Source organism: Notolepis coatsorum (assembly GCF_963971535.1).
Source record: "Notolepis coatsorum genome assembly, chromosome: 20".
NCBI lineage: Eukaryota > Metazoa > Chordata > Actinopteri > Aulopiformes > Paralepididae > Notolepis > Notolepis coatsorum.
The window spans coordinates 68,613,568-68,625,951 of record NC_140184.1 but is presented as its reverse complement, the minus strand read 5'-3'; the positions used below and the strand labels follow the sequence as shown (position 1 = coordinate 68,625,951).

At 41.9% G+C, this 12,384-nt stretch overlaps 1 long non-coding RNA gene across 1 annotated transcript; it reads right to left on the bottom strand.

The window, feature by feature from the left end:
* Positions 1-7,565: 7,565 nt before the first annotated feature.
* On the bottom strand, positions 7,566-8,164 carry LOC311246934. The gene is made up of 3 exons (XR_014620821.1): positions 8,046-8,164; positions 7,812-7,930; positions 7,566-7,692 (listed from the first exon to the last, which is right to left on the bottom strand). It is a non-coding gene; the product is annotated as an uncharacterized lncRNA (long non-coding RNA).
* Between the last annotated feature and the right edge of the window lie 4,220 nt (positions 8,165-12,384).

Sequence of the window (12,384 nt, the reverse complement as noted above, 5' to 3'; positions counted from 1 at the left end):
TCCAACACCCGAGGGGGTTTTGCTAGGACTCTGTTTCGTTCTGCGGGACTCCCACACCTGCACTGTATTGATGATAGTATTGGTGGTCATCCATCCTTGTGTTTGATGGTTGATGGTTGTGTCATAAATTATGTATTATGACAAAAGGGGGACTGAAAGGAATCAACCATCAAATTCCTGTCATACCCTTTTGATAAGGTGATAGAATTAAGATGTGATAGAATTAAGATCCTACATTGTGTTCTATGTCTGTTCTCTCCTGTCCCGCATTTTGGGTTGACCTACTTACTCGTGGTGCAGGCTGAGGCCCCAGTCTGTTTTACACACAGCTTGGTTTGACCTGCCGACCTGCCGACCTTTTGACTCCGGACCCCTCTCCCCACACACACCCACACATGCACACACGAACAGATCTCTTGCTGGCTGCTTGCGTCTGACGACTGGCCGGCGCACGAGCACGCACACACATGCAAAATCTCTCTCTCTGGCACATCAGAACACTCACAGATAATTGATAGGTTTTTCAGTTATGCAAATCCTAATACAAAGACACATTCATTCCCCCAAGAACGTTGGAGCATATCAACACACACACACACACACACACACACACACACACACTCTAACACACACACACACACACACACACTCTAGCACACCAACACACACACACACACACACACACACACACACACTCTAACACACACACACACACACACACACACACACACACACACACACACACACACACACACTCTAGCACACCAACACACACACACACACACTCTAGCACCCACACACCAGCACACACACACACCAGCACCCACACAATCATTAAGCCAGGAGGAGGGGTGGCCGCGACAAATGTATAAATGATGTGACGATGTATTGACGAGACCACCACTTGGCACTGGCTCGCTCCGTGTGCGGAGGTGCGTGGTCCGGATTGTGATCTACTTGTGCTGTGAGGGTTCAGTAAAACTCTACAGACTGCCATCTGACTCTGTCTCATCTCTCTGTTCACCTCGCCGACATTCAACTAAAAGAACTTAGGTTATAGGAGGAGGCCAGTGATAGAATTTTCCTTTCATCTCGGCCCTCATTTATCAACAGTTCTTAGAAAGTCTTCTACTTTCGTTCGTAAGCACAGAATTTTGAATGTGTGCACGCACAAAAAAAACTGGATTTATCACACGTGCGTACACAGGTCCTACGCACACCTGTCTTGATAAATATCACTTTGATCCTACGCTGGAGATCGTGCATGGTTTTAAGTATTTGCATACCAGAACCGCCCGATTATCCATATATGGTCATGAAACACCCCCATGGGATGTGAAATAATGGTCTAACCCGAGCAAACTCTGAGAGACGAGATTGATCACCGAGGTCCAACCAACAAATTGAACGTATACAGCATTTCCCGTTGTGAACAATCTTATTTGGAAACATGACACACAGAATAATAGTATTTAGCGTTTTATTTTAAACAATATTTAATCGTATGATTATAGATATTTTTAGAGAATAAATAAATCCAATGAAGTTGCCAAGTTCACAGACAACTCCGCTGAGGAGGAGGGAGCGTGTAGACTATCTTCGGTGCGCCGGGAGCCAAGGATGTTGACTGACCCAGTCCTGCTACAGAACCAGCACATTGACAGAAATAAATTACAAGCTGACCCGACATTAAGCACTGTAATGACTGAAATTAAATCAATTTCAGCAGGCCAACTCTGCGCTCTACAATGCCTATTATGTGCGCTCGTCATGAGCCCGTGGTTCTGGTCAGAGTCATTATGGCTTCAGTGGATAACCCTGATCTGCATTTAAGTGATGTTTTAGAAACCCCAGTAATAACATTACAATTGAATTAAATACAATTAGGCCTGAATGAGACTCCGGCCACCGGCACATTATCAGCCAAAATGCGCATCGCAGATTATCTGTACATTGACCGAGTGGAATCCCGTTCACATTACTGGATTTGTTTATTGATGGAGCATTGAAAGCTATATGGGTACAGTCTATATATTGCTCCGATGATGTTGGGTAACCTGGCGTAAAATCCTCTCTTGGCCTCCTGTTATTGATATATGGATATTGTATGTAGTTGGTGGGGTTGGGGAAATTAGACATCCAACACTGCGTTTTGCTCCACGCTCCAATGTGGGTCTCAAATTGCGGTACAAATCAAGGAGAATGTGTCTCGGGTAGCGAACTCTACTTAATATTATTATGTTCTCTCTCTCTGCAAATAGACATGCCCTATATCTCTGAAAACATCTGAGCGCACACCGGAGAAGTATTCCTATAATAACGCTATGAATCAGGCTGAATTCATTCGGAAATACCTATTCCACATGCTATTTAGGGTTTGACAATAATTACACTACTATCGCTATTTCACAATGAACTATAATGAATTACGGTTCATACAGAACACGCGCCAGTGTCGGGAGTAATGCACGGAAGCTTATTTCCGCATTGAAACATGCATGAAACTGATGAGCGCATATGCCGTCCGTCTGCAGTATCGATATTCTACCACTGGGCGTCAGGTACGCATGCTCCGAGCTGTGCGTAGATATACGCACAAAGTCAAGTTCACGTTCAAATTGATAAGTCCCACACTTTTCTTAGAAATGATCGTAGGCACGGGTTACGCACATATCTGTGCGTACGCAACGTTGATAAATGAGGGCCCTGGTTTGGCCAACTGCTTCTATAGCTTCTTCTGTATCAGAGTGTAGGTGATGCCTGTATCCAAGACTTGCAAGCCAGGATCAAGCTGAGGCCATATGAGCAGAAGCATCGTCTTGACCATCTCTGGATGTTTAGGGTTGTCTTGTATTTGTTTTCTCATGTGGGTTCTGACTGTTCACCCGGTTCTCCATCAGACATGGGCCTGAGTGACAGCAAGTTATCACACTGCTCAACAAAGTTCAAAACTCACACTGGCAAATGAAATTATAACAGCAGATACAGAGGAAAATGTGCCAGCCGATGAGTGGGGTTTCTGTAACCCAAACTCTATGTTCTTGAGAGCTGTGGAGGAACAGGAAGTTATGGAAACTGTTAGCAAATGCAAAAACAAGACATCTACTGACTGTAATGACCTAAGCATGTCACTTGTTAAAAAACCGTTTACCTAAAACCGTTTACCTTCATATGCAATTTGTCATTCAGGAATGGTGTATTCCCAAATCAAATGAAAAAGGCAAATGTCATCCCAGTCTACAAAGCAGGCAATAAACAACACTTCACAAACTACAGACCAATTTCCTTGCTCTCATAGTTCTAAAAAGTACTGGAGAAATTATTTGTGGACAGGTTGGATCACTTTATAGAAAATAATAACTTACTAACTGAGAACCAATACGGGTTTAGAGCCAACAGATCGCCCTCAATGGCATTGATTGAATTAACTGAAGAAATAATAACAAACATAGATACACAGTTGTACACAGTTGGAGTCTTTGTAGACTTAACACTAGCACAGCCATGGAGAAAATGCCACTGATTCCCGCCAGGAACGGGTCAGATGACCCGACAGCTTATATGAGAAATATGAGAAAAATAAACAGTGTAAACTATATAATTACCTCTGAATATAAAAATATGAGGTTTACCACAATGAAATGTAGGTTTGAGTGACATAAAACAAATATTATACTATTTTTTTTTTGGATGGAAGAGCCACACATCGACGGGCAAAGATCCACATGCGGCTCGCGAGCCACGGGTTGGCCACCCCTACGCTAGACGCTCGCAAAGTGCTGTGACTTTAGTCTGTTCCAACGGCCCATATGTGGAATAACGTTCTAATTACATTTTCCTAAAGTCATTTTGAAATTTCAGAAACCGTGCCAGATAAAACGGGTACTTTTAGGAAAAGTCATTGAGTGACAGAGCTGGAGCTCGACCAAGTGACGAGGATACATTTATTGAAAATGCCTAGGGGTCATTTGGCCCCTTGTCGGCTGTGCTAGTGTTAAAGAAGGCCTTTGACACAATAGATCACAAAATCCTTATAAGGAAAATGGTCAAATAAATTATGGCTTCAGAGGGGTTGTGTCAGATTGGCTTGAAAGCTACATAAAAAACAGAGAACAAATTGTACAACTTGGAGATTGCAAAATCTAGATGTATGAAAATAATGTGTGGAGTCCCTCAAGGCTCGGTTCTGGGACCCAAACTGTTTAATCTATATATTAATGATTTGTGCTCGGTGTCAAATGTATTGAAGTGTGTACTATTTGCTGATGATACTAACATGTTCTGTACAGGGGAGGACATCCAGCAGCTTATGACGGTCTTAACAATAGAAATGAATAAATACAAACTCTTATTTATTTATAAATAAATATCATGGTGCACTAAGATTCATTATTGGCTGTAGATATATCACTCATCTCTCACTCATCTCTGCATCTTGTACAAGAAGGTACAAGCAGGTAGGTTGGCTGTCCCTGCCTGCTCATTGGCTTCACCATTGGTACATCTTCCTCTATAAAGCATTACTTGGACTGTTACCTCTATATCTCTAAACATACCATACCGTTGCGTCAAACTCTTTTTACAGCTTGCGTTCTCAGGACTTTCTATCCACCTCAGTCCCATGAGTTTGCACTGAGTTTGGGAAGAGGGCTTTTGTGTACTCTGCTCCGTTTACCTGGAATGGACTTCAAAAATATCTTAATAATATAAATCTTTAAATCTAAATAAAACTACATTCATGGAGTTTGGAAACCACCAGATAAAAACAGACATTCAGTTGATAATAGAATAGAAATAGATTATGCAAATAAATTCCTGGGAGTGATTTTAGACCATAAACTCAGCTGGAAACCCCATATAGAATATGTGAGGGCTAAGATGGCAAAGAGCATCTCAATTATTAGTAAGGTGAGACATGTACTCAATCCCAACTCATTGCACACTCTGTACTGTGCAATGATCTTGCCTTACCTGCATTACTGCACAGAGGTATGGGGTAACACATACAAAACAACCATAAATACATTGACTATTGTGGTATATTCTGACTCATAACCATGCTTTAACTCCCAGAAATCTTTAGCGATGGCTGTGTGTAAGTGGTAATAGGAGTAAGACAGTTATTTCAGTACTACTTTGATATAGTTTCAATACATTATTCTTCTAGAAATCACTAAGGGTTTGATTGATTGATTGATTGAAAACTTTATTAACAGATTGCAGAATGGGTACAATACAGTACAGCTCAATACACACAATTGTTAAGGGGATGCAGACCAGAGAAAGACTTTCGTCTTGTTTACATCAGGGTCCCCCATTTTCAATTCATCAGGACATATGTGCCCAGGTATGGACTTCAGGGTCATGTTGAGGGATCTTCATTTTTTTTTTTTTTACATATTATGAAAGTACAGATTCATACCTTCAAAATAAGCCATCACTTGAACATTTTGGTGGGATACTTTGCAAGCTACTTCCTATGATTCATGGTGATTATCACAAAACGTATTCAGAGATAATAGCCTTCAAGAGACGAGCAGGCTATTCAGTGACAATAGTGAAACAACTACAACACTACCCAGAAGTCATTGTAATCCATGGCCCCCCTCTCTCTAGGGCAATTAACACCTGGCAGCTTTCCAGTCTGAGGCTCTTTGTTATTAAAATGAGTCTGGTGACTGGTAGTGGTAGTGAAAGGGACCCTGATAATAAACAAGAAACTTAATCAAGTTTCAAGATTTTATTAGCATTTAAAATAACACGAGATAAAAATAGACATGCTAAAGTCAATGTTCAATGTTCTGATGGCCTCTCCAGAAGCATTTAGATGTAAATACATGTAGTGTGGTAGTGAAAGACACAACAACTAGGTTAACCTTCTGTAGTCTGGTAGTGAAAGGTTAACCTTCTGTAGTGTGGTAGTGAAAGGGTTAACCTTCTGTAGTGTGGTAGTGAAAGGTTAACCTTCTGTAGTGTGGTAGTGAAAGGTTAACCTTCTGTAGTGTGGTAGTGAAAGGGTTAACCTTCTGTAGTGTGGTAGTGAAAGGGACCCTGATAATAAACAAGAGACAAAATCAAGTTTCAAGATTTTATTAGCATTTAAAATAACACGAGATAAAAATAGACATGCTAAAGTCAATGTTCAATGTTCTGATGGCCTCTCCAGAAGCATTTAGATGTAAATACATGTAGTGTGGTAGTGAAAGACACAACAACTAGGTTAACCTTCTGTAGTCTGGTAGTGAAAGGTTAACCTTCTGTAGTGTGGTAGTGAAAGGGACCCTGATAATAAACAAGAGACAAAATCAAGTTTCAAGATTTTATTAGCATTTAAAATAACACGAGATAAAAATAGACATGCTAAAGTCAATGTTCAATGTTCTGATGGCCTCTCCAGATGATCACCGTGGTCTTTTTGAACCGCCGCTGGATATTTTGGCTGGTGGTGCCGGGCATGTTACGTCCTGGGCTTCCTCATCACAGAACTCTCTGATCTTGTGGAACAGATAGTGTTGTCTTGCAGAGTCCAGTCCCGGTGGTGGCAGCACAGGAAGTCCATCTATAGGCGGCAGGACACGGACGTCACGGAGCAGCTGGAATCTGGTTTCAGCGCCATCAATAGACATCTTTGCCACAACCACACCAGGTTCCTTGGAATCAAAGCTGCAATAATAAAGTGAAACGTTAGTACAGGGCACATAACAATATCAATGCATTTGTATCATTTACCAATGACATTCTTTGCACTAAAGTGTGAATAATTAATTACAGTAAATACACAACACACAGTGACCACACCCACCTAAAGTGCTGGTACTGCTTGATCTGTGGCAGTGGCTTGAAGTAAGGCCCCAGATGTTCCTGCCAGTTGTAGGACTGCACGATTACAGTGCCATCTTCCTTTCCCACTAGCTGTGGTATGTTGATTCCAGCCACTGAGCTGTCCCTTACGACTGCTGCAATCTCATCAAGAGTGTTCACCTTGGTCTTTCTGAAACGCTGCTTGAGAAGCCCAAAGAAACTGTCCGGGGAAAACTTTGTGTGGCCTACAATCAGCAGGTGGAGATTGACACGATGGTGAAGACCATGTAGCGCTCGCCACGCTAAGTACCACAACATGTACTTGTTCTTGTTTTGGCCACTGCAGTTGTCACAGTGAAGGTCAACATCTGTCTCCCCAAGACCATGGTCTTTGAAGAAGTGGTGCAGGTAGCTTATGACGGCGTTGCTACCTTTGCTGGACTCCATCCCCTCATCCACCAAATAGTTGACTTGCCGTGGAATCGCCTCACAGCAAACACCGAATATGCTGCACTTGCGTGGAGCCAAGAAGTACATGGGCCCTGGTTGAAGGGGGTCTGATGGGTAGTGCACCTGCAATAAATGAATAAGGATTTTAGAAAGAAAAAAAAGGGAGCAATGCAGTAGTTATAACAATTATAACATGATGTTGTGAAAGAGGGCTTGGTATGTAGTCACCTTTTGAGCGTAGTCGAAACTGTAATGCATTGTCAAGGGCTTGCTTGCCGGTGGCACATGACCACCCAGAGAAAGACCATCACCAATCTCCTTGGCGGCTTTAAGCATGCCCTTGTAGGCAGCCCGCTCTGAGGTTACATGCGCCAGATGTTGTTCCTGCTGCTTCAGCTTTGCAGACTTCTCAGCCTCTGGCAGATTGGCACTTTTGAAAATCTGAAAAAAAAAAGTTAAGTAAATGATGATTAATATTAATAATAATAAACTGTATTTGTATAACACTTTTCATACAGAAGTTGCAGTTCAAAGTTCATAACACTGTGATGTTCACTAACCAGATAATTGTTCTTCTGACACACCCAGCAAAGATCAGACATTGGTTTGATTGCTCTGATATGACTCAGTAATTGCCTCCAGAGGGACTTAAATGTGGACAGGCCCACTGCTCGCTGGTCTGAAAGATTAATAAGAACACATGTTAGCACAATGTCATTCATTTTCAAGCTTTGTTTTTATTTGACAAAGACCTATTTGACCTATTTCTTTGACAAAGATTTGCTTACACCTACCAACTGGCATTGCCTTGGTATATAAACGCCACACAGATGCCTTCGTGACGCAAGATGGTAACAGCTGACCGGTAAAGTTCTTTTGGTGTGCCTGGCGTCCAGGGAGGTGAACAGCATGATCTTCTGCATAATTCAACACAAATTGAACTACTTTTTCGATATCTTCATATTTTATGCAATGCTTGTTGTTGTGTGGTGATCGCTTTTTTGTGCGAAGACACATGCCATTTTCTGACATGTGTTTGCTTATTGCAATCAAGCGATCCTTACCTATTCTTGGGAGAGAAGAGGGGGGGGGGGGGGGAGACAGAGAGAGAGATAGTTAGATCATCATCATCACAAGTACCGGTACCTGTCTGTACCACACCCAGTCTACATGATTGTGGAGACAGAGACAGAGAAGTTAGATCATCATCATCATCAATCATCATCATCACAAGTACCGGTACCTGTCTGTACCACACCCAGTCTACATGATTGTGGAGACAGAGAGAGATAGTTAGATCATCATCATCAATCATCATCATCATCACAAGTACCGGTACCTGTCTGTACCACACCCAGTCTACATGATTGTGGAGACAGAGAGAGATAGTTACTCTACTATAATGTACTATAATTAGTTTTAATAAAATGGGGGACCCTGATAATAAACAAGACTAATCAAGTTTCAAGATTTTATTATCATTTAAAAAAAAATAGGCATGATGTACTATATTAGTTTTAAATAGACAATAATAATAACTTACCCGTGGATGAAGAGGAAAGCTTCACGGCAGATTTGTATCGCCCCGAAGAAATAGTTTGTGTAAGCACGTTGTCTTTTTTTGGAAAACGATTTATTTCCGATAGTCCATTCTGACTTTCGACCAAAAGCCTGGAGCTGCGCCATAATAATCAAGTCTTTATGATCCTCTTCGAGAGCCGCTATCTCAAAACGCCTTGTGTAAACTTCATCACGGTCCAATTTTGTGATACATGACCGCCGATTAAGAATGTCATTTTCTTTATCAACCTGGACGCATTTACAAGTAAATCGCAAAAGTCTTTCCATTTGGCGTTCGTGGTTCTCGTCAGATTCAACTTCCACAACGCACATTACGTGTTCTACCTTGTCTCCAAATCCGTTAGGTGTGTTGTCACCATCATCAGATTCTGGCTCTGCCTCGTCTTCAAATCCGTTAGTTTTGTCACCATCACCACCATCATTTTCTGGCTCTGCCTCGTCTTCAATAGTGTTGTCACCATCATCATCATCTGCCTCTAACTCGTCACAACTGTCTTCTTCTTCTGAACCAGAATCTGAGTTTCTTTTTGGATTTTTCTTCTGCGGAAAGAAATCCGTGATGAATGTTCCTAAAGCGCGTTCGTCTTCAACACAGTGTGCTCCGAAGTGAGCAAACCGGTTTAATGCCTCGGCAAGTGCCCTCGCTGTGGGTTGCTGACTGGGTTCCATGGTGACTGGCAAACATGCACTGCCCTGCTCTCTGTTTAATACTCACCGATCAATGGCATCAACTTAATGACGTCACCGCCTGACCAATAAGCATTTAGATGTAAATACATGTAGTGTGGTAGTGAAAGACACAACAACTAGGTTAACCTTCTGTAGTGTGGTAGTGAAAGGTTAACCTTCTGTAGTGTGGTAGTGACGGATAAAAAAACGGATAAATAGTTTTTTTCACCATATTTCTAATATTTATTTTGGCTAAATACCAATTATAAATATCTCGACGAATTACCTCTGAATATGAATCAAAAAAAAATATTAAAGATTCGCTCACTAGTTCTACCAGAAACGGAGTTGAGGCGAAGCATTACTAAGCTTCTGTAGTGTGGCAGTGAAAGGGTTAACGCGCCCTCATCGCGCCGCAGCGCAGTTTACATCAGGGCCCCCACAATAATGAAAAAGCCGATGAAAAAGCCATTTTTTATCACTCCGTTTCCGTATTAAATTAATTTACTTTTAGCCATTAGGTTGGAAAAAATGCACCCTACCGAAATTCGTTCGCTCATAAAATTCGAACTGTGTTTTAATGGTTTTTAATTAAGTTAAAACACACGTTTTATAAAGGCCGTAAAGGCCTCTTTTTTTTAATCTTTTTTTTAGACACTGCGTTACGTTGCTTATAAATCATCTGAACTTATAACATTAAGATAGTGTATTAATAGTGTGTTATTCTAAAGCTAATGACGTCTGTGTGTTAACACCTATTAAGTACAGTACTTAACCCCTGTGGACAGGCCCCACAGCCCGCGCGTGTAGTTTTTTCTCCTCACTTGGAAGAAAATTTGTGGAACTATTATAACAATAATTACCTCATTTACAAGTTGTATTTAAGTTTGCAACTAAGGGCAAATAAGGGAACACATCAATGACAATTCAAATATGTAAAAAAAATCAAGATATCGATTTTTAGGATTTTCTAAACAGCAAGACATTTTCTTCATTTCAGAGCACCTCCCCCTTTGCGGATCAAATCGGGTTTGGTCACGGCGAGTCACATATATGACATACATGACATACAGATAGTCAGTACTGCTACATCTATACATTTATGACATACCAGATTTGCAAATACAGTACTGTTTGTGATACAGAAGGAGTCAGGAAAAGGGAGTATATACATTTGACGTAGAAACTGTACATTGGAGGAGGTTGGGTGGGGGGGGTTGGGTACACTGGGATATTGACAACCATACTGGGTAATCTACATTGGAGGTGGTTGGGGGGGGGGGGCACACTGTATAAACAAGCAAAACTGTACATTGAGGGGGGGGGGGGGGGAGACACTGTACAAACAAACAAAATTGTACATTGGACTATTGACAAAACCATACTAGGTAAATTACTGTACATTGGCAAAACTGTACATTGAGGGGGGGGGGGGGCACTGTACAAACAAACAAAATTGTACATTGGACTATTGACAAAACCATACTAGGTAAATGACTGTACATTGGAGGGGGTTGGGTTAGGATATTTACAGGGGCCAGTGTTGAATTGCAGTCTCCCGTAGGTGTCCCTTGAGAGAGGTTTTGAAAGTGGGTAGTGATCCACATTCCTTTACAGCTTTGGGTAGGGGGTTCCACATTGATGTGGCATAATTGCGAAACGTGTTTAGTCCCTTATTTGAGCCGAATCTGGGTTTAACATGATTTGTGGAGCTCCCTCTGGTGTTGTGATCGTGGTATTCACTGACCTTTGGGAAGTATTTTGACATGTACATGGGTACCTTGGTCGTGTAGTGTATCTTGTAGACCAGGTGTTATGGTTTGACACCGACCCCAAACGCACGACACAAGAGAGTAGGAATTCAGAGTTGCCAAAAACAAGGGCTTGTTTATTGAGACTAATTAATGAGCACAGAATAGGCAAGTCTAACAAGACAGGTACACAAGCAAGGGGGGAAATGTTCTGCTGCTCTGCAGCTTCTCCCGTGGTGGTAGTAGGGGGTAGCGGATGCTGACGTCTGAGCCGCTCTGCAGACTTCTCTCGGCAGAATCTCCGAGGTGTTGCGGAACCGAGAGAGAGAGAGAGGGAGTGAGTCAACAAGGGTGCAGGTAGAACGAGCAGGAGAACAGGAGAGGTGACTTGTACCCAAATACAAAGTTATCCAAGTGAACTAATCTTCGTGTAAATACACACAGTGAGCAAAGTTCCAGAACACAATCCCAAGTGAATATCTTCGTGTAAATACACACAGTGAGCACTGTTCCAAAACACAATCCCAAGTGAATCTCTTCGGTGCAAAAATAGACACTGAGAGTGAAGTCCAAAAAACAATCCAATGTGAATAATATCTTCGGTGTGAAACAACACACAGTGGGAGATGTAAAGTCCCAAAATATTATCCCAGTGAGAACAACAAAAAGGCGATCGCTGGGTGAGTGACTGTCTGATAAAAAAGGTGGTAATCTTCAGTGTTATAGAAACACACGAAAACGGAATTTGATCAAGACAGTCAGTAAAAAAACTCACCCAGACGTAGTGCGTAATGAGTGCTGGAACAGCAGCGGAGCGAACGCGTCACCACTGGGAAAAGGTGTCCAAGAGGAAGGCTTCTTGGAATATCCTGGAGGTAAAGCACAGAGAGCAAACAGCAGCAGCAGCAGGAACGGAGAATGCAAACAGAGAAATATCAAAACGATCCAACAAAACTAGAGTGGAGAAACGGGGTATAAATAATACGGGATTGATTGATTGACAAGCAGTGACAGCTGGGGAATGTGATTGAAAAGCGTGCGGACGGGAGAGAACCAATCAACGACGTCTCTGACGACGTCACTGGGAAGAAGCGTGTGAATGGGGGAATTGAATGATTAACAGAAACAAATG